We start from the raw sequence: 12723 nt of genomic DNA, 5'->3' as shown, positions 1-12723 counted from the left end.
GCATGTTTTCCTTCAAGTTTTTTTGTTAGTACCTTAATATGTCCTCTAAATTTCTGCCTTTCTATTTTGTAAAATTCATTATAGATAATTAGATATAAGTTTTGCAAGTTTGAGTGTCAAATCTATCTAGAATGCATGAATAGTAGCTTATATCTTAATTTCATACCAATCAGTTTGAGATTTTTGTGATTTCTTTTTTCTATTTTTATTTTGGTTTCTTAGCTATCTCCTCATAAAATTTCATTAATTTCCATGAAGGTTTGCTATTTTTTAGGATTCTTATTTGTTTTAATATTTATCTATTATTGATGTAATTAATGCTTAGTTTATTTTTTTGTAATTTTGGCCTTATTGGATATTGTAATTATTAATTTAATTAATTTTAGTAGTTTAGTTAATTAACATCAAAATAAGCCCTTTAAGTGTCACACCCTACCCCTCCGTATGATGTAACATAATCCTGTAGTATACCTAATAAATTATCATACTTCGCCTACCGATAATCTATTAAATATACTACAAGAGATTTTAGCAGAACAATTTCGTTTTTAAGTCTAACGTGGTGATAAAAATTTATCTTGAGTATTTTAAACTCAAGGATGTGTCATAAATTTATTTAGTAATAATTTGGCATTTTTAAAATTTTAATGGAAAATTCGCGTGGTTATGGCTAAAACTAGATAAAAACAGTTCTTCAATTTATCTGCAAAAGCAATTTACAAAAAAAAAAATGTCCCAATCCAATCTCAACAATTGATAAATCATTTTCAATAATCATCTCAATTCATTTTTAACAAACTCATCATAAAGGAAATAATTCATTAATTTCAAAATTCAGAAGAAAATTTAAGTACTGCATTCATTGGGGTAATACAATTTATTTCACAAAAATATACAGGTAATTAAAATCTCCAGATACTATTACAATTATTTGTATTTGATTTTATACTAAAATAATATTTTAAGAGTTTTTGGACAATTGCTCAAAAGCACTTACATACACATAGTTACATGCTTACATCAAAATCTAATGTCTAAAAATATATCTTCACTATACCCAATATAATCCCAGTTTATCTTCAAGTCGCAGCTTCAAGTGGTCTCACTCAACTGCTCTATCTTTTCTTTCACCTGCGATAGCATACAAAGCTATCACTGAGCGATGAGCTCAGTTGTACACAACAATAAATTAAAATTTAACACAAAATATAATATGACAAACCATAGCAAAAAGGATCAAAATATTTAAATTCTTCAAAACCCAATAAAATCAAAATCGATAGTTCTAATTACACAAATTATTTGATAAATAGCGTTTGATCTAGTAATAATAATTTATCCAATTCATAATAAAGCAATTGTATTATTTATATTTTTCTTGAACCATGAAACAATATATCATTTTCCAACCACTAACAAATATTTATTTCAATCACATTTTATCAAGTATGCATAATTTGAGGATGCTGAAAACATTCATACAGCTTAGAGCATGACACTAAAACAATGTCGGGTTGTACACCATGACAAAGCCAATTCTCCCAATAACCAAAGGCTAAAGGGGTATACACGAGCTAGCTAGCAAATATGAATACTCATTCAATTTTTTCTCAACTGGCACACACCTCAACAACCAAAGAAGGAATTCAATTCATCCCATTAGACAAGCCAATGAGGAATTTAAACACATTGCCATGCCGTCTATGGTTTCAAAACATATTTCAAATAATTTTTACTCATAAGCATCTTTACAAATCCATAAACATTTTTAATAATTGTAAACTCATGCATAAGGTTGATAATATCTCAAATGTACAATTCACAATTTATAATTCTCAAAACCATACAATAAATCCTTAAATGCATAGAAGAAAACATAATTAAATCATACAAAGTCATTCAATAAATTAAAGTTCTTGTACACAAGAGAAAATACAATTATCAAATTCATTCAACTCATTATAAATTTAAAATATAAAAATAAGCTAGTTGTGCACAAACCTCTTATCTAGGCTTGTTCAATTCCTCCTCCTTCCTTAGAGGCTTCTTTCCTACTAAAATACATAATTAAAGCGTTTTAATATCTATTCAATTTATTTTTAACTAACAAATTCAATAATTAAATTTTGTATACTTAATTCATCCACTAAAATTTATAACTTTTGAGTTCTTTGCAATTATTCTATTTGTAGTTACTATTCACTTTACTATTCAAGTAAAAATGTTGACTTTTTCATACTTAAGGGGTATATTAGTTCTAATTGCACTCACATACCACATTTTAGGCCACATTTATGTTGTCATTGATTGCCAATTGAATTTCTAAACTACCTAAGTGAAACTTCAAAAATTCAGTTTTGGGTCACTTGTTTGTACTATTCCATTGGTCTTTCTACAATAGGAATTTAGCCAACTTTCCTTCATTAAAGTTGTTCCTTAATTTCTTAGCTGTATTTTCCTTTTTGAATCACTCCATTTGAAGTTTTATAGATCAAGTTATGCTAATTTTAATATGACTGGCCGGATTGGTATCTACCCTGAATTTCTAGGCAGCATTGGGGACTAGACAGTTTTGGTAACCCAACTTGGGCAAGCAATTTGACTTGGTTAATGAAATTTCTAGGCTTTGGTGTCTTCACAAGAGTTGTAGCCCTATGTCTAATCTTTCCAATGATATAAATTTCAGGTAATTTGGACCTATCTACAGTGAGTTATGGCCAAATGAGTGAATAGTATTCATTTGGTCAAAATTTTAGGTTTGCAAATTGTCAATCCGGATTAGGTCAAATTTTTAGGTCACTTTTAGGCAGAATTATGGCAAAGTTTCTACATGAAAGTTGGTCCATTTTAAGTCTAGTTTTACCTCCAATTAGTCTCATACTAATTGGAGTCACAGAATTTAGGTTAGGGCTCAAAATGCACACTACCCTCAACCAATTCTCAATTTGCAATAACAATTACACTTCTAATTAAATTTCTTCAACCCCCAAACATTCAATTGCATACAAAGTACTTCTAATTGTCATCAAATAAATCTCAATTGGTCAAATGTCCAGCAGTTTATATAAGGCCTCAATATTCAATACTAAACCCTAATTCAAAGGTCAAAATCAACATAATACATATGGAACAAATTACTAGTACATGAAATTTCAACTAGCATCACATAATACACATCCACTAATGCATCAACACCATAATTCAGCCTTTAATTTCATGGAAATATCACTCTTCTAACTTCATGAAAGCTGTCTAATTAGACAATTACCCAAGGTCTTCAATAATTGTTCAAAAGCCCTAATTCAATTGGTCATTTCAAACACACACATGCCAATAAACTCTAACACATAAATTTGCTTTAATCAACATGCCTAATCATCAATTACATGGAAAATTAACCAAACTTCATTTGTCTTCCATGGCTGCCGAAATTGAGTTCATCAAATACTCAACTAATTTGTCACACCCTCCCTGTAGCAACTCCGTACATTCTACTATTCCAGTGACTAGTGTCGGTTTGGATAGCTAGAACGTCCGAAAAAATATTTAAACTAAAGTGAGAAACCATAATTAACTCAAATATTAATAAGATAAATTTAGAAAAAATTTTACAAATAAAATACAACCAAGTTAAAGTAGTCGGTGCCCTAGCGATGGGTAACCTAGTGGGAGGTTGCGGTTCTCGTAACTAGGAGCCCTAGATTAGAGGGAAAATTCATAAAATAATTTTTGAGACTCCAGAGAAGGTCATTGAGGTTCCTATAACATTAGAATGCCAAGAAAATAATTAGAAAGATTTTTTAATCGGTACAGACAATTTTGGTCTGTTAAGCCAAACGAAGGGCATTTTGGTCATTTCGTCTTCAAAAATGACTTTTGACTGACTTGTCCAGTTGAGTAAATAATTATTATGATCTAAAATATGAAAAAATATTGCTAAAAGTGCAATTCAAAATGAGAAATGAAAATAAGAAAACAAAGTAAAAAGAAAATGGAATTAAATTAGATTTATGACATAGGATGACATCATTAAAAAGCTTTCCACAAATTAGAAATTGACAAGCCAATTAAAATAAGATAAATAAAAATAAAATGAAGTAAGAAATAAACAAAAATTCTGCAATTCTCTTCCCATTTCAGCCGTGCTCCTTCCTCTCACTCCTTCCACCATTGTTGATCAGAACTTCTCACTAGAATTCCTTGATAAACCACCATAAGATTTTAATCTTGCTTTACAAAATCTCTTCCTCACACCTTAAATAACATCTACCTAGCAAAAAGAGGAAGGAAAAAGGGAGATTTGGGAACTTGGAAGACAGATCAATTGAGGTTAGTGACCAATCTCCTCCCTTTCTTGTTTAATTCATGTTTAATGCCATGAGATAAGTGGAAATTGTAAGAAAAACAAAATAAAATTTATGTATATTCATCCCTACAATTTTGGTAGCTTAGGGATAGTAAGGGTTTGATGAATTTTCTTAAGCAAAGGGTTTATGAGCTGCCCTTGACATGACATGAGTGATTGAACATTTAAGTGCAAGTGTAAGGCAAGTGTAATGCATAAATGGAACTTGAAAACTTGGACATTTGAACAATATTAGGGTTTGCTCATGTAATGGTTCATTAACCTTGTAATGGTCAATTAGTGACCATTTGAATGTGTATGATGAGGAAATGAAGTGAGTTGAGACTTGGCATTTGAGTGTGGGTGAGCTGCCTTGGCTGACATGCAGGACTGAGCATGAGTCCAGCAGGTTTGGGCAGTTATAAATGGAGTTGTAAAGTTTTAATTGGTGAAAGGCCAATTGTATATGAAACTAGACACATAATAGCACAACTTTGGTATAGTAACCTTGCCCAGAAAACCAAACCAAGTTGACCTAAAAATTGCCCTAATACGGGTGACCTACATTCTGCCTGGGTAAAATGACCAAATGAATAGTGTTTATTCATTTGGTCATAACTTAGTGTAGAAAGGTCCAATTGACCTGAACTTTTACTAGTAGAAAGCTGAGACATAGACCTACAACTTTCATGAAGAACGCAAATCCAAATTCTGACCATAACCTAGTCAAATTGCCAACCAAACTTAGGTTACCAAATCTAGCAGAACCAATTTTGCCCAGAATTTTGGATTCTATCCAATCCGGCCAGTTATGGTGTTTAGGCCATAACTTGAGCTACAAAACTCCAAATGGAGTGATTCAAAAAAGGAAATGTAAGTAGACAAAATAAGGAATAACTTTCATGAAGACAATTTTGCCAAATTCCTAGTGTATAAATGACCAATAGAACAGCAAATATGAGGCTTGAAATCTAAAAATTTTGAATAACTAACACTAAGCTTAGAAATGGTATTGGCAACCAATACCAACAATTTCAGAATGCAAAATGTGGTATGTTGGGAGTATTAGAACCAATGTACCTATTTTCTATGCAAAAATCAACATTTTAGTTGACTAATGAAATGAATAGTAACACCTAAACTTAAATTTCAAGAATTGTACAATTTAAAAGTGTAACATGCCCTAGTACACCTAGCAAGATTGGTTTGGATAGGTTGGCATGCCAATAGGGTTCAGTTAGCAGTATTGCATATGGCATTATGCCATTCTGTGATTTTATGGCTTTTAGCCATTCTAACATTGTGTTGATACTTGGCCTTGTGCCTAATGTTATTACAGCTTATTAGCTGTTCTGTTGCACACCGGGAGATGCAAATGTGACCGATGGTATGACAGCCCGAGGTACTAGATACCCAGTGCCAGTTTACCCGTTTATCCAGTCCAGTCATCCAGTATAGGTTACTTGGGCAACCAAAAATGAAAGTGAATAAATTTAATGAAATTATGAATATAACAAGTACAGAGTAAATAAGATTACCAATAATGATCCAAAAATTATTTGCATAAGACATCAGGACATGCACTGCATATTTATTTTTTGTTATTTCTTTTTATTTTATTATTGGCACCACTAAGCATTATTTCTTAGCATGTTGCTTTTTGCCACGCGTAGGTTCTGGAGAGACCGACCGAGAGCCCAGTAGACCACAGACTGGGTGAGATCTTCTGCAGCTCTGCATAGTGTCTGTATCACCTCATCGTCATCAGTGCATTGGTAGGACGCTAGGTTTTATTTTGGTATTTTGTAATTAACTTTTATTTTCTCATGTGTAACTAAGACTTATGTAATGTATTTTAGTATTGATGTAAATTATGGAAATTGTGTTTATGAATGAACAAGTGAATATTTATTTATGACTTTTATATGAATTTCATAGGAAATGAATGAATTAGAATAGGAGTATATATGAGAAATATTTGGATTTTGTTGATGAAATGGAGTTTGGGATTGATTGAAAATTTTGGAAGTGTTTTTCACTAGTTCCGAAGAACTGTTTTATCCATTTTTAGCCGGCACTCTGCTGGATTTTCTATAAAATTTTCAGAACCTCAAATAAATTATAATTTCAATAAATGACTTAAATGAATGATATTTCACGAATTATACTTCATAACTATGAAAGAAATAAATTAGGAAGAATAAAAATAGTTCAATTAAAATAAGGTGTTCCGATACACTGTGTGACATATCTTTCTCGGCTATACAGTAGACGGGTAAAGGGTGTCACATTTAGTGGTATCAAAGCACAGTTTAGGCGTTTCTGGGCCTAGATCGAGTCCATACCATACATTGCATTTGTAAGAGTTGAGGTGACACTAATACAGATCTGTTTGTCTTTGTTAAATAGGATATGGACCCTACATCTCAGAGTGTAGTTGAGGAGGAAGTGGAGAGTCATGCTCCACCTACAGCAGCTGAGACTGGGGGTAGGAGAGAATCTGCTCCGCCAGCTCCAGCAGAGCCTACTCAGCCTCCACAGGCCATGTTCCAGCAAATGGCTGAGTTTTTCAGACAAATGGTTGGGGTAATGCCACCACCACCACCACCTCCACAACAGAAATCACATTTAGAAAGATTGAGAAATTTTGGAGCAGTGGATTTTTTTGGCAAGAGAGAAGATGATTTTGTTGCAGCCGAAAACTGGTTGAACAGAACAGGCAGAGTTTTAAAATAACTCCACTGCACTCCAGAACAAAATCTAGAAGTTGTTGTATCTCTATTGCAAGATGATGCCTACCAATGGTGGGATACAATGTCTAGTGAAGTGCAGTCAGAAGTAATAACTTGGGACTTCTTCCTCTCAGAATTCAAGAAAAAGTATATGGGTAGTGTATACCTAGAAGAGAGAAGAAGAGAATTCATTAACCAGAGGCAGAAACAGCTGACAGTGGCCGAGTATAAAAAGGAATTTGTCAGACCGAGCCGCTACAGAAGGGAGATAGTCCCTAATGAAGCCGAGGGATGTAAGAGATTTGAAGAGGGATTAAATGACAATAAAAAAATCATGATTACTGTCTTGGGAATTATAGACTTCACCAAGTTAGTGGAAGCTGTAATAAAAGTTAAAAAGGTCAGAATAAGTGAGCAGACTAAAAGGGAGAGACAGCAGAAGAGGGGCTCGGGTTAGTCTAGCTCATCTCCTGCACCAGGAAAGAAGTTCAAAGGTCCACCTGCACAGAGTTCAGGTCAACCTCAAGGTCAGGGTCAGTCTCAAGGGCCCAGGCCGCAGTTTACCCCTAGAAGAGGTCAATCCACACCATCAGTAGGCAGCTCTCCAGGGATGGGGTTCAGGGGACCAACCCTAGCATCTTTTGCATGTCCACATTGCCTGAAGTGGCATAAAGGGGAGTGTTAGAGAGTGACTGGTGCCTGCTTAAGGTGTGGGTTGATAGAGCATCAGTTGAGGAACTGTCCATGCAGAACTGCTCTAACACAAGCAGACAGACCTACTCCTACACCACAATGGGGTAGGAAATCTGGCAAATCTGAGGCAGTGGGACCATCACAGAGGCCTACATCTGAGCCAGCAGAGAGGCCTGAGGGCAGAGCACCTGCCAAAGCCAATGCCATAAGAGCTCAGGAGGAGCAAGATGCCCCAAACGTCATCAGGGGTACGTTCTCCTTCTACAATACATCTGTGCATGCATTTGTGGATCCAGGATCCACTCAGTCATACATCTGCATCAACCTACCCATAGAAAGGGGGATACTAGTAGGGGAGAGTGACCAAGACATTCTGGTCACTAATCCATTGGGCCACAGTGTAGTGGTGAACAAAGTGTACAAGGGTTGCCCGTTAAGGATTCAAGGGTATGAATTCTTGGCAGACCTGATTGAGTTACCTTTCCATGAGTTTGACATGATTTTAGGAATGGACTGGTTGTCACATCATCAGGCAATGGTTGATTGTAAATTGAAGAGAATTTCTTTGAAAACTGTTGAGGGTAATGAGATCACAGTTGTGGGGGAAAAGATAGATTTCTTGTCCAATGTCATCTCAGCCACAGTTGTAAGAAAATTGATGAGAAAAGGCTGTGAAGCCTACCTAGCGCATGTGGTGGATACTAGGCAGGCTAAGCCAAATTTGTGTGACATACCCATAGTAAGAGACTTCCTAGATGTGTTTCCTGAAGAATTGCCTGGCTTGCTACCAGAAAGGGAAGTCAAATTTGCTATTGAGATACTGCCAGGTACAGCACCAATCTCTATTGCTCCTTATAGGATAGCACCCACAGAATTAAAAGAACTGAAAATTCAGTTACAAGAGTTATTGGATAAGGGGTTCATACGCCCCAGTGTGTCACTATGGGGAGCTCCAGTGCTGTTTGTAAAGAAGAAGGATGGGACTTTAAGGTTATGCATCTATTACCGGCAGTTGAATAAAGTGACTGTGAAGAACAAATATCCGTTGCCTAGAATTGACGCTCTGTTTGATCAGTTGAAAGGAGTAGGAGTACTTTTTAAAATTGATCTCAGATCAGGGTATCATCAGTTGAGGGTGAAGGATGCAGATGTGCCAAAGACTGCATTCAGGACCCGGTATGAGCATTATGAGTTTCTGGTGATGCCCTTTGGCCTAAAAAATGCACCAGTGGCATTCATGGACCTTATGAACCGTATCTTCCATCCATACCTAGATCGGTTCATGGTGGTCTTTATTGATGATATTTTGGTGTATTCTAAGACCAGTGAAGAACATGATGAGCATTTGAGGATTGTTCTGCAAATCCTGGGAGAAAAGAAGCTGTATGCTAAGTTGTCCAAGTGTGACTTTTGGTTGAATGAGATTGCATTCCTTGGACGCATAGTGTCAGCTGATGGGATTAGAGTGGATCCCAAGAAAATAGAAGCAGTGATGGAATGGAAGCCCCCCAGGAATATAACTGAAGTCAGAAGTTTCTTGGGGCTAGCTGGGTATTACAGAAGATTTGTGAAGGGATTTTCTTTAATAGCTACTCCAATGACCAAGTTGTTACATAAGAATATCATATTTGACTGGAATGACAAGTGACAGGCCAGTTTTGAGAAGTTGAAGGCTATGTTGACAGAGGCACTAGTGTTAACACAGCCAGTGTCGGGAAAGGACTTTGTGGTCTACAGTGATACCTCTCATAATGGGTTAGGGTGTGTATTGATGCAAGAGGAGAAAGTGGTCGCTTATGCTTCCAAGCAGCTAAGGCCACATGAACAGAATTACCCTACCCATGAACTAGAACTTGCAGCTTGCAGCAATTATCTTTGCATTGAAGATATGGAGGCATTACTTGTATGGTGAAAAGTATTACATTTACACAGACCATAAAAGCCTAAAATACTTGCCAACCCAGAAGGAGCTCAACCTTAGACAGAGGCGATGGATTGAGTTCCTGAAGGACTATGATTGTGTGATTGACTACCATCCTGGGAAGGTAAATGTAGTTACCGATGCTTTGAGCAGAAAATCCATCACAACTTTGAGATTGTTGAATGCCCATCTATCCTTGGCTCGAGATGGAGCTATTTTGGCTGAATTGCAAATGAGGCCAAACCTGCTACAGCAGATTTTAGATGGGCAAAAGGCAGATGAAAAGTTAATGACTATTATAAGCAAAATTTCAGAAGGGAAAGCAACTAACTATGAGGTGAAAGCAGATGGGTGTCTGTACTACAAAGGAAGAGTATGTGTACCAGATGATGGGGAATTAAAAGCCAGTATTCTGAAAGAGGCACACACCAGTGTTTATGCTATGCACCCAGGAAGTACAAAAATGTATCATGACTTGAAGGTTCATTATTGTTGGCCTGGTATGAAGAAGGACATAGCTGACTATGTGACTAAATGCTTGACATGTCAGCAAGTCAAGGCAGAACATCAAGTTCCATCGGGTTTGCTACAGCCTATACGCATACCTGAATGGAAATGGGATCAAGTCACCATGGATTTTATAAGTGGTCTACCTCTCACCCAGAAGAAGCATGATATAATATGGGTGATAGTAGATAGATTGATGAAGTCAGCACACTTTCTGCCAGTTAGGACTGACTACTCACTGGAGAAGTTAGCAGAATTGTGAATCAGTGAGATAGTTAGACTGCATGGACACTTTTCATTATATCTGATCGAGATCCAAGGTTTACATCGAGATTTTGAAAGAAATTGCATGAATCCTTGGGTAGACAACTCCACTTAAGCATAGCTTTACATCCTCAGATGGATGGACAATCAGAAAGAGTAATCCATGTAAACAATTAAAACCAATTGAACTAATACAAATATTAAACTGAAATGATAATAATAACATGAAATATATGTTAGGTCCTTGAGAATATGCTAAGGAGTTATGTCATTGAATTTGAGGGAAGTTGGGATAGATACCTCCCACTAGCAGAATTTGCATACAACAATAGCTACCAAGCTAGCATCCAAATGGTCCCATATGAAGCACTGTATGGGAGGAAATGTAGAACTCCAGTGTGCTGGACTGAATTGGCCGAAGATAAACTGGTAGGGCCAGACCTAGTGAAACAGACTGAGGAGAAGGTAAAACTAATTAAAGCCAATCTGAAGGTTGCCTCAGACAGATAGAAATCCTATGCCGACTTGAAGAGAAAAGAAATAGAATATACAGTGGGTGATAAAGTGTTCCTCAAGGTGTCACCGTGGAAGAAGGTATTAAGGTTTGGAAAAAAAGGTAAGTTAAGCCCTAGGTTCATTGGCCTATATGAAGTCATTAAACGTGTGGGTCTAGTGGCCTATAGGCTAGCTTTACCACCAGAGCTGGACAAGATCCACAATGTGTTCCATGTATCTATGCTAAAAAGATACCGCTCAGATCCTTCACATGTCATGTAACACCCTCCCGATAACCACTCCGTACATTCTACTGTTCCGGTGACCGGTGTCGGTCCGGACAGCTAGAACATCCGGAAAAATATTTAAATTAAAGTCGGGAATCATAATTAACTCAAATATTAATAAGAAAAATTTAGTAAAAATTTTAGAAATAAAATACAACCGAGTTAAATGAGCCGGTGCCCTAGCGATGGGTAACCGGAGGGAAGTTGCGGTTCTCGCAACGAGGAGCCCTAGACCCAGGGGAAAATTTATAAAATAATTTTTGGGACTCCAGAGAAGGGTAATTGAGGTTCCCATGGCATTAGAATGCCAAGAAAATACCTAGAAAAATTTTTCAATCGGTACAGACGATTTTGACCCGTTAAGCCAAACGGAGGGCATTTTGGTCATTTCTCCTTCCGAGGTGATTTTTGGCCGACTTGCCCAGTTAAGTAAATAATTAATATGACATAAAATATGAAGAAATATTGCTAGAAATTGAATTGAAAATGAGTAGTGGAGGAAAGAAAAGAAATTGAGGAAAAATGGCTATTAATGACATCATTTAAAATTTTTCAACCAATCAAATTTAAGCAAGTCCATAAAAAGGAAATAAAAGTGGGTAATGAGGCAGAATTTTAGAAACCCAAAACCAGCTCCCTCTCCTCTTCTTCACGCCACTCACTCACCCTTACCCATTCCACCATTAACAACATTTCATCCTTCATTTTTCTTAGTTTTCTTCCACTAAAAACCCTAACTACCAACACAAAAATTCATTCTATCATCTTGGTGATTATTGTGGGAGCAAAAAGAAAAGGAAACCAAGACTTTGAGGAAGGGAAAAATCTGCCCTAAGTGAGGTTAGTGCTACAATCTCATTTTCCTTCTTTTAAATTCTAGTTAGAACATTTTTTAGCTAAGAAATCTTAAGGAATTGAAGTAAATTACATGTGTTAAGGGTACCTTCAATTTTCAGCAGCCCTATGGAAGATTGAGTTTGATTGTTTAATAAACTTATAGTGGCTGGAAATGAGGGTTAAGGTATTAAAATGCATGGATATTGAACTAAGTATGTAGTTAAGGTTTATGAGTAAATTGATTTGGATATTAGGGTTTGGAAAGGTGAAAGTGTGACTTGGCTTAGGAAATTGTTAGAGGACATTTTAATGGTCAATTAGTGACCATTTTAGGTAATTTGACTAACAAATGGACTGAAAAATGAGGTTGCAAATTGAGTTTGCAAGCTGTCCTAGGACAGCAGCAGAGGGACTGAAAATTCAGTCCCTTTGCACTGCCATAACTTGGGCAGTGGTAGTCCAATTGAAGTTTTGCCAATTGCACATGAAACTAGGCTTATAATGGCACATTTTTGCTGAAGAAACCATGCCCAAAAGACCAAAGCAAGAGGACCAAAACTCAGCCACAATCCGGATGCCCTGCACTAAATTCTGCAGAATTTGCCAAATGAACAGTAACTGTTCATTTGGCCATAACTCACT

Source organism: Hevea brasiliensis, chromosome 2 (genome assembly GCF_030052815.1).
Source record: "Hevea brasiliensis isolate MT/VB/25A 57/8 chromosome 2, ASM3005281v1, whole genome shotgun sequence".
Classification (NCBI taxonomy): Eukaryota; Viridiplantae; Streptophyta; class Magnoliopsida; order Malpighiales; family Euphorbiaceae; genus Hevea; species Hevea brasiliensis.
Note: the sequence above shows the minus strand (reverse complement) of the source record.